This window comes from Thermobia domestica, chromosome 12 (assembly GCF_964235325.1).
Source record: "Thermobia domestica chromosome 12, izTheDome1.hap1.1, whole genome shotgun sequence".
In the NCBI taxonomy this organism is placed as follows: domain Eukaryota; kingdom Metazoa; phylum Arthropoda; class Insecta; order Zygentoma; family Lepismatidae; genus Thermobia; species Thermobia domestica.
The window spans coordinates 2,928,874-2,940,219 of record NC_137465.1 but is presented as its reverse complement, the minus strand read 5'-3'; the positions used below and the strand labels follow the sequence as shown (position 1 = coordinate 2,940,219).

Here is an 11,346-nt window from a genome sequence, read left to right as displayed (position 1 = left end):
CTAAAAATCCCACAAAATGGGCTTTCCCCCACGGCTTGGCATCACTGCCAGCAAGCCACAAAGAACTCAACGTTGTCGTGGTTCATGGGTTGTTTGGACTTCAGAAATAAGAATATACACACGCAATAAAAACCACTGGCTTTACTAGTTAATGACTAATTTCTCATCTGATCATCACGATCACTCAATAACGAACCTCTGGCCATAATACTATGAGTTGCCCGGATAGCTCAGTCGGTAGAGCGTTAGGCTTTTAACCTAACGGTCCAGGGTTCGAGTCCCTGTTCGGGCGAAGTATTTTTCTTTATTTAAAAAATTACGGTATATGCGTAGTTACTACCAGTTATTATTTTTTAAATCCGCTTCCACTTTATTCTCGTGTTTCGTATTGTGTTAAGATTCTAAATAAGTCTTTCTTATATTTTACTTACGAAGTGTTTTAGCCGTTTATTTTTACTTATAGTATTAGAATAATAACGTAAAATATTTGTGCACTAAAGGTTACTACACATAACTTCATAAAATAATAATTATATTCTGAAACCAGTTTCTATTGAGTAAGCGATTGTCAACTGTTGTTGCGTAAAGCATTCACTCCTTCATTTCCGGCTACTGACGTTACAGACCAATAATTACAGTAATTCACGCCAACAATTTTTCTTCTGTTGTATTGCAGCCAGTCTTTTGTTTGATAACACAAAAGAAACTTCTCCTTTGAGTTGAACAACGTCCAACAAACGAAGCTTCCACGTCCAGCCACAATTCACTACGTTATGAAGATCACTGAATTCAACGTTGTCCATTTTGACGATCCTATCAACTCGTAACTTATCTACGTGAAACTATTTTGCAGGTTAGGTATAGTGGAGACGCCACACTTTCTCCTTGGGCGGACTATGTGTCAGGCATGAAATATTCAATGATCATTCTTTAGTAAAACAGTACAAAATTTCACAAAATTAAATCCCCACGTTAAGCGGGTTTGCATATCCAGGCTCCTAACTATGAAAACATTTACGCTCACTCCAACCTCAATCATTTCACGAATTCAACCTGTTTTACGTATGTTATTAGGACATAATATCGATTGTGATTTATTCTAAACACACTTTTATACATTGCAAGAGCTGTAACGTCCAAATATTTACTGAGAACTCATAGTCGTATCGGAATAAACAAAAGCGAGTATGGAACAGTAAACTGCTTTCACAAAAAGCAAAAGAAGATGTGCAAATGCATACGAAACGGTCGAGTGGTTTGGGTCGATACACTATCAATCACATGTTTGTGTGTTCAAACCCGGTAGTAAGTTGTTTCATCTATTTAGTGTATCCCTATTTTCATCCGGAGGCTGAAAATATTTCTTTGAGTAACTCATTGAAAACTTCTTTTGTTTCAAATTCGATTAGAACGGAACATTGTATGAATTGCGAATCTTAAATCCATAGCAAAAAAAAAAAAAAAAAAAAAAAAAAATGAAGTATACTCACTACTCCATTATCCTCTGATTTGTAACGGAAAACTATTTATAAACAGTGGTGACTTCAGAAAATTATCCTCGAGGGGAATTTCAATATGTGGGTGGAGGGCAAACATTGGTAGTCCACATTGAGCACGATCGAATATATGGCCCTGAAGGCGGAAATTTCTTAGCTCGAAAGAGGTCTCAAATTCTCTGTCAAATCACGTCTTGAAAGTATCATTACTTAAAAGCTTTTCGTAGCAAATATAATATTACACTTGTTTCTCGTTCTGCATTTAGAATTGGTAAAATCATAACTTACAGAGGATTATAATAAAAGCATAAAAATTACAATACCAATCATGTATAAATTATCCTGTAAGTTACCAACTTTGGGTCAGATTAAAACTCAAATATTTGTTTTCGGATTGCACTTAGAAGTAAGTCCTCTCTATATAATCCTGATTGGAAAGCCGTGTATAACTCTAATTAATTAATCAATATTTACACAAATATTTTTTTTATTTTACTATTTTTACTATTCAATATTATATACACTTCATTTCCAAAATCAAAATCTCGAAAATGTATATTGTACGAGTGCAGATTCGGAAATAAATGATTATTTATCATATATATTGGTCTCTATTCGAAATTCTATTTAATCGAATCCGACAAGAACACAGACAGAAACATTGAGAACAGGTGAAAAAAAGAGAGAAAAAGTTGCTGTACCCGGCGAAGATTCGAACATAGTTCGAAAGGTGCTTTATGAGCCGAACGCCTTAGACCACTCGGCTATGGTAACAACTAGTGATCGTCGCAAAGGCTTCGAGTAGTAGTTCCTATTACAGAATAACGTTTTCTATTGCCTAAAATTTAAACCTAATTTACTTTGATATAATATTTTTATTAATTTGTTTCATGAACACGTTTTCGTTACTTTGATGAATGATGTATGTTGTTATATAGATTCTATTACACGTTCTTTCGTAAATATTATAGAAAGTATCAGGGTTATTTATGATCTTTCATGGAAATTGACTGGCGCATGCGCAGTACACAGACAGTTCAATTGGAAGGCGAGGAAGGAAACGCTATCACACTGTTAGAATGTTTCATCGCTGTGAACTATAAAGAACAGCTAAAATGAATTTTACTCTTGTCATTGCGTAAAGAATCACCAGGTTAATGTTTGTCCAAGTTCTCACGGATCAACTGGACTCATGAAAAATAATTAATATTGTCATTACTGCACAATATGAAGAATAAAGAACGTAAATTACACCACATTGTTCTCGAATTCGAACCTAGCTAAGGAAGGGACAATAAACAAAATGTGATTTATTCATTCGAATTGAGATAATTCAATGAAACTAGAAATTACACAATCAAAAGGAAAAACATCGTTAAAAAGGCAATAATACTTTTATCCGAGATGTAAAATAAAGTTATTAATTAACTGAAATGAAAGTAATATTGGGCATGATATAGAGTAAGAAAAAAAAGTAAATGTATTCTTAGAAACGTTCAAAGTAAATTCACAAATACTTTTCGAAGATATATTACTCTTCCTTAACGTTTTAACGAACTAATAAGTAAACAAGCAAAGGAAAAGAATGAAGAACGAAAGTATTGCTCTTGAAAAAATATAATAAATAAATGAAACTTAAATAAATGTTTACACAAAAAATTACACGCTAGTACTTCGTGTAATCACCTCCAGAGTCAATAACTTCTTGAAGTCTGGAGGGGATACTAGATACAAGTCTCGAGCAATACGACGGTGTGTCACGAAAATGTTGCCACAGTTCCATAGCATGATTTTGAAGAAACGTTTGGTCTCTGTCTTCACGTCTCTCTTCCCATTCTTGCACCATGTAGGCCCAGAGATGTTGAATTGGGTTCAAATCTGGGGATAGAGGGGGCCACTCAATACAAATTAACTCTGGATGTTCACTTAGCCACTCTAGTGTTTGCCGGGAAGTGTGAACAGCACTGTTGTCATGCATAAATATATATTCTTCCTGTTCGGAGAAGTTTCTTTCTAAGGACGGTAACAACGTATTTTCGAGGATATTAATGTAAACACTGCTGTTCATTCTCTCAGGCACCGCAACCAAATCTCCAGGACCAGCAGCCGTCATGTATCCCCAAAAGTGTGCTGATATTCGTCCTGAACAAGAAGTTTTGATAATATTTTGTTCAGCATACCTGGTTCCGCGCGGTCTATACAATATAACTCTACCTTGTTGGTTAGACTTGAAAACCTTCTCGTCGGTCCAGATGACTAAGTCCGAATATGACTGAGGTTGGGTTATGTTATTCTGTGCCCATTCCATTCGTCTGGCCTTGTGAGTTTCAGTCAGGAGAGTCTTCCTAGCGGGTCTTGAACAGTGTAGACCAGCCCCCAATAATCTTCTTCTTATTGTTTCGTGAGAACAATTATATTCTCTGGCTTTGTCCAAGAGGATTGACGTGTGGCGTAGAGGTCTGTTCATTACTTCTGTAACTAAAGCTTGATCTTGAGCTGCAGTTGTCACTTTTGGCCTTCCACTTCTTGACCGAGACCTGAACCATTCACCACCTTCTTCATGTCGCTGAACCCATTTCTTGACCGTTTTCTTGTCACATCCCAGATCTCTAGCAATCTGAGGCACAGTTTGTCCCATTTTTGCTCGGCCTATGATTTCTCCTCTCAGAGCAACAGACAGTTCTCCACAACCTTTAGAGCGAGGCATTTTCAGAACCTGTTAGAAATTTGCGTTCTGGCGTGTATGACAAATGTCGGTAAAGTGCATCTTTCTGTTTCTACTGCGCATGCACCAGTCAGTTTTCATGAAAGATCATAAATAATCCTGACAATTGCTGTAATATTTATAAACGAATACGCAATAGAACCTATATTAACAACATCATTCGTCAAAGTAAAGAATACCGTAAACATAAAACAATTTTAACAGACTATTACATCACGCCAAAATAGGCTTAAACTTCAGAGAATACAAAATAAATTTCATACTGTAACAAAAGATTGAACATGAAACACGCTTACTACATTTTCAACTTGTCACATTAGCCGAATGAACTAAGGCATTCGACTAGAGATTCTGAGGCACCATTCAAGAGTAGTTCGAATCCCACCACAGTACAATTTGGTTTTACCTCTTCTTGACGTTTCTGTTTGTGATCCTGCCGGATTCTATTAATTATAATTTCGTAATACGCTAAAATATACGTAATATTTGAAATTCTTAACCTCCCATTTTTACATTTTTCAAGCTCAGTTGAGAAGAAAGAGGGAAAATGAAAGTACAAACATTTACAATAATTACTTAGCATTTACTGTCATTGTAAATGTGGATATTTTATTTATGAAAATGTATAATGAACTAAAAATATATTTAGTAGGTCACATGTCTCCATTTTTTTGATTCTAACTTGAAAGTTACAGTTTAGGCGGTGACATATCAAAGACAAAGAGGGTTGTAATCCCTCCCATGGAAACATTTATATTCTATTGAAATAAAAAGTGTTCCAGTTTATAATCTTGGAAAAGCAACAATCACTGTGTGTGGAGGACGATTTATTTATACTACGATTTATCACTTCCAAAGGTGTCGAAGATGTGACTGTATGTTGTGCATAATCATTCAAGAAATATAACACAACGAAGGGAGTTCGTAAACCCTTCACGCCACCCCAGGAGGAGGAAGTGCGTCCCGCCGTCCCTCGGTTGCGAACTACTGCTTGTGAGGGAAACATTCTAACAGTGTGTTAGCGTTTCCTTCCTCGCCTTCCAATTGAACTGTCCGTGTACTGCGCATGCGCCAGTCAATTTCCATGAAAGATCATAAATAACCCTGATACTTTCTATAATATTTACGAAAGAACGTGTAATAGAATCTATATAACAACATACATCATTCATCAAAGTAACGAAAACGTGTTCATGAAACAAATTAATAGATATATTATATCAAAGTAAATTAGGTTTAAATTTTAGGCAATAGAAAACGTTATTCTGTAATAAGAACTACTACTCGAAGCCTTTGCTACAATCACTAGTTGTTACCATAGCCGAGTGGTCTAAGGCGTTCGGCTTATAAAGCACTATTCGAACTAAGTTCGAGTCTCCGCCTGGTACAGCACCTTTTTTTTCTCTTTTTTTCACCTGTTCTCAATGTTTCTGTCTGTGTTCTTGTCGGATTCGATTAAATAGAATTTCGAATAGAGACCAATATATATGATAAATAATCATTTATTTCCGAATCTGCACTCGTACAATATACATTTTCGAGATTTTGATTTTGGAAATGAAGTGTATATAATATTGAATAGTAAAAATAGTAAAATAAAAAAATATTTGTGTAAATATTGATTAATTAATTAGAGTTATACACGGCTTTCCAATCAGGATTATATAGAGAGGACTTACTTCTAAGTGCAATCCGAAAACAAATATTTGAGTTTTAATCTGACCCAAAGTTGGTAACTTACAGGATAATTTATACATGATTGGTATTGTAATTTTTATGCTTTTATTATAATCCTCTGTAAGTTATGATTTTACCAATTCTAAATGCAGAACGAGAAACAAGTGTAATATTATATTTGCTACGAAAAACTTTTAAGTAATGATACTTTCAAGACGTGATTTGACGGAGAATTTGAGACCGCTTTCGAGCTAAGAAATTTCCGCCTTCAGGACCATATATTCGATCGTGCTCAATGTGGACTACCAATGTTTGCCCTCCACCCGCATATTGAAATTCCCCCCGAGGATAATTTTCTGAAGTCACCACTGTTTATAAATAGTTTTTCGTTACAAATCAGAAGATAATGGAGTAGTGAGTATACTTCATGTTTTATTTTTTTTTGGTTGTTGTTTTTTTAGCTATGGATTTAAGAGTCGCAATTCATATAATGTTCCGTTCTAATCTAATTTGAAACAAAAGAAGTTTTCAATGAGTTACTCAAAGAAATATTTTCAGCCTCCGGATGAAAATATGAAGACACTTAAAAAAGAAACAACTTGCTATCGGGTTTGAACACATAAACATGTGATTGATAGTATATCGACCCAAACCACTCGACCGTTTTGTATGCCTTCGCACACCTTCTTTTGCCTCTTGTGAAAGCAGTTTACTGTTCCATACTCGCTTTTGTTTATTCCGATATGACTATGAGTTCTCAGTAAATATTTGGACGTTACAGCTCTTGCAATGTATAAAAGTGTGTTTAGAATAAATCACAATCGATATTATGTCCTAATAACATACGTAAAACAGGTTGAATTCGTGAAATGATTGAGGTTGGAGTGAGCGTAAATGTTTTCATAGTTAGGAGCCTGGATATGCAAACCTGCTTAACGTGGGGATTTAATTTTGTGAAATTTGGTACATCAGGCAGGAGTGATAATACCCTTTCTGAGTGGTCCTGTGATTAACTATTCCCAATTCTGGAAAATCAATATAAAACTGTGAATATAAGAATTTGAACGTTGGCTTTATGAGAATTCTAATTAGATATTGGCGAAAATACCAATGAGTATAACGTCTATTAATTCAGAAAGAAAGAGTAATTTTTAAGGCAGGCGTCAAACATGTAATGTCACTTAATAACTTGAGTTAATTACAGGAAGATTCTAATATCTGTACTGAAATCTGATGTGCATTTTGCTAATATCGTGAGACGATGTTACTTTGCACATTCCTCTCTCGGTAAAACAATGAGTTGTAAAGAGAAAGTTCCAACTGCCATCGTAAGATAGAGCTTTTTGACTGTATTTTGGTTATAATGGTGGCGCCCGGTTAACTTGAGTTCTAATTACCCGGAAGATTTGTTGTTGTAGAAGTATGGAAAGCAGTCATTGTAAAGGCCGAAAAAATTTGAAAGATGATACGTACGAGAATTTCCGTCAAAGTTGAGTCGGTTTCGTAGAATACTACTATATATAATTGGAGTTTAAATCAATAGTTAAAATTGAAATGTAAAACGTTTTAAAGTCATTAAAAAAATAAAATAAAATTGGGACGAGATGGTTTCTGCCTCTAATCGGGGTTACCTTGCACTGATCCAAAATAACCCCATAGCAAGGAAATTCTTGCTACTGGTACCTCCTGTCTTCTAATTTTAGGTAAATTTCCTCTTTAGGTAGATGCCGGGATGGATTTCTTGTTGGAAAACAAATTACGAACAGTGGCGGGTCCAGAAATAGTTTGAGAAGAGCTTCACTCAGAAAGTTTTTTTTTTTTTTTTTTTTTTTTTTAAGATTACCTCCAAAATGCATACATTTCCAGATTCGTACATGTCAAAATCCTTCCCAGATCCGTAAAAGTTCCATAACATGATATATTTTGATATTGATAGAAGATTTTCCACTTGCAAACATGTTTGATAACTGACACTGTTACTGTGCATTTTTAATGAAGTTTGACCCGAGGAGGATATGGAATTGCATGCTTAAGAAAATACGGAAAGATAATAATAATAATAATAATAATAATAATAATAATAATAATAATAATAATAATAATAATAATAATAATAATAATAATAATAATAATAACAATATACATACTTACATACTGTTGAAAGTTTTCTTCTTTGGAGGTAATAATAAGAGCACTGGTGCTAACGTAAAACGATCAACTACTCGCATTGAATTCAAATTCGACCAATGTGTCCTCAAAATGTGTTTATTACGAATTCACAAATCACATCACAAGTCAGCTCTTATAAAGAGCCTTCGTCGAACTACTATCTGGATCTGTACGGTTGTAGTCTGTAACCAAACCCAAATCCTGTATCTTACGCCAAAGACACTGATTAAAGTGAAAATTACCTCCAAGTCTACCACAGCCACAAAATTCCAATTCTGGACTTCTTTCTTTATTGGTGAAAAAAAAAAAAAACTTTCATATAAGCTTGTATGATTTCTCTTCTTTGGGACAAGGCCAGAAATAACAGGAATCACATTAGTTTCCTGTGTTGAACTTCTGATATCTGCATGAATTAAAAATAAAAACAAATAATAATAATAATAATAATAATAATAATAATAATAATAATAATAATAATAATAATAATAATAATAATAATAATAATAATAATAATGAGAGAAAAGCATGCTGCAGCTCTTGAACGTGTTATCAATAAAGAAAGTCGTGCAAGTTTGTAGAACTTCTTTCTTCTTTTTGCTAGCAAACGTTATTATCCTCTCCTCTTCTCTTCTCCATCGTTAAATAGCAAGAAATTGGAACCATCATCTATCTTTCGAAGGCTATCTGATAAAACTATAAAGGTGACTAAGAAAGTTCTGTTGCTTATTCACCTACCACTTTCGAACATCAATACGTCACATAAAACGCACCTGGAAGATCAAAAATAGCCCCCATCAGCATCTACGACCTTTTGCCAACATTCTGGAAGGACATGGATTCCAACGCGGTAGAACTTGGTGGGTCGTGAAGCCGAAGAAGGTATCAAGTGCGTTTTGTACCTCTCCTAGGGATTTGAACTGGCGTCCTCTAAGGTAATTGTCCAATAATGGAACAGACGATAATCGGACGGTGCAATGTCCGGGAAGAATGGCGGATTTAATAGTGTTTCCCATTCAAGGCGTAGAATGGTGTCCCGAGTCATCCTAGCCACATGGGGCTTAGCGTTCTCCTGTAACAGGAGGACCATTTGCAATTCAGAAGTGCTGGCTCCAGAGTTTAGAGTTTTTCTTGAACACGGCTTAGCTGCTGACAAGTGATCGTACACAGTTGCTCTGACCAGCTGGTAGCAGTTCCAGATACACGATGGCGCGAGCAGTTCACCAAACACACAGGAGGACCTTCTTCTGGTGCAGTGCTGTTTTGGAACCGGTTCATGGAGTGCTAACGAATGATAACGGCGCCGTGGAGCTTGGTACAGGACCCATTTCTCATCACATGTCAACACCCAGTCAAGAAATGGCTCCTTTCTCAGACGAGACAGCAAAGAAACACAGGTGTCTGCTCGCGTTGCCTTCTGGTCCGGAATCAAATCATGTGGGACCCATCGACCCAACTTGTAGTACTTCCCAAGTTAATGGAGGTGCTGCCGAATGGATTCTCCACTCACACTGAATTGTAGTCCCAGTTCCTCACATGTCTGGCCATTATTCGCCTGACTTGCTGCCTGAAGATTTTCATTTTGTACATGTGTTTGTCTTCCGGCACATGGTGCGTCTTCGAGTGTTTCGTCACCGTCCTTAAACTTGTTAAACTACCGCTGCACTGTCTGCGCAGTCATGACACCCTCACCAAAGGCTTGGCATATCTTCCGCTCTGCTGTAGTGGCGTTTGACTCCAGTTTGAACTCGTACAGCATACACGCCCTCATTACGCTCTGTGGAGGTCCCATGTTCATTCTGTCCTTACGCAAGTTCAAGATGTAACTGAACTGCCACAACCAGATAGTATGTTAGTTATATCAACACCAACAACCGACCTTCGCCTTATCTCCATTCGCATTCAACTCACGGTTTGGGGGCCAATTGAACACAGGCCTCCACAAAAGCGACAGCACTTTCTTGGTTACCTTTATATATCTTTGGCGTGTGACCAATTAGTTACTGAAGGCCTTATGCAGAGTCGTTCTGACGTGTGATTAGAGCCATACTAATGAGTCCGACTAACATACTGTATGTTTCCTGCGCTAGACAGGCCTTTACTATGATGTTAATCATACATCAAAACGACTCTGCATAAGGCGGTGATCCTCTAACTCTTTATGTTTCTCGATATAGAGAACCTTTGACAAACGTGAACGAAGACTTTGGTTAACAATTCAAAACCCTGCCAGCAGTTTCCAATTCAAATCCCTGCAAAACCAATTCAAATCAGCAGTTTGTTGGTTGTTTGTATATTTTCTAAACAGGTAGATCTTCTAAAATGAAACTATCTGCTCTTACTGGCTGCTACTCGAAGCAAAACCCTTAGATTCCATCATGGGCGGCGGAAGGAGAGTGCAGGGTGGGCCCCGAGCCCTCTTTCCAGGTTCACGAAAATGTATTAAATTTCTTAAATGTTCTTAATACAAATAAAAAAAATACCAAATGTAATATAGCAACTAGGGATTTGAGCCCTCCTCTAGAAAATTTTCTACGGGCGCCCATGGATTCCATATCCCCTTCTGCTCTAAAACGAACAAAATTTCACACAAATAGTACCAGCTATTGAACCTGTACGGAACTGGAAATTCTTATCTCGCCTTCAAATCATGACATTTCATTACATCTGGCACTTGTACGGAACTGGAAAAGATTTTGACATGTACGCAAATGGGAAGACACCTTTTAGAAATCACTAGACTTTAAAGGGGGGGGGGGGAGCTTGAAGCTTATACGCATAGGAATGACTAACATAGATTTTTTAAAAACAAAACCTCCAATTTGGGTGGGTTCAGGCTGAAAGCCACAGACCCCGTAAATCTTCGACGGGGATGATATTCTTAGACCAAGGCAAATCAGTTCAGGGGGATTTTTTTTTCTTTCCTGAGTTGGCATTTTTGTGAGACATACTAAACTATCAGAATGTAGTTCCTGTGCCAGTACCAGAAAATACCTAATTTTGTTTACAAATATCGGTAATTCATACTAAATACTGATACCGGTACCATCATTCTAATATCAATATTCGTAGACTGCGCGCACTTTTCTGTAAGAAGTGAAATGTATAAATATGAAGATATGTGTATTTGAACACATAATGGAACATTTTATTTCGGACTTTGGGACATTTTATTTTAAAATTTAATGCAGTGAAAAGCATAATCGTTCATTCAAAGTTGAATCACTTTTAATTTTTTTCTAAGTTCATTTACTTTTCTTACAAAGTAGTTTTCTTGCTGTT

General features: G+C 36.3%; 1 non-coding gene across 1 annotated transcript; it reads left to right on the top strand.

The window, feature by feature from the left end:
* The first annotated feature begins 219 nt into the window (after nucleotides 1-219).
* TRNAK-UUU (transfer RNA lysine (anticodon UUU)) lies at nucleotides 220-292 on the top strand. The gene has a single exon. It is a non-coding gene; the product is annotated as a tRNA-Lys (tRNA).
* The last annotated feature ends 11,054 nt before the right edge of the window (nucleotides 293-11,346 follow it).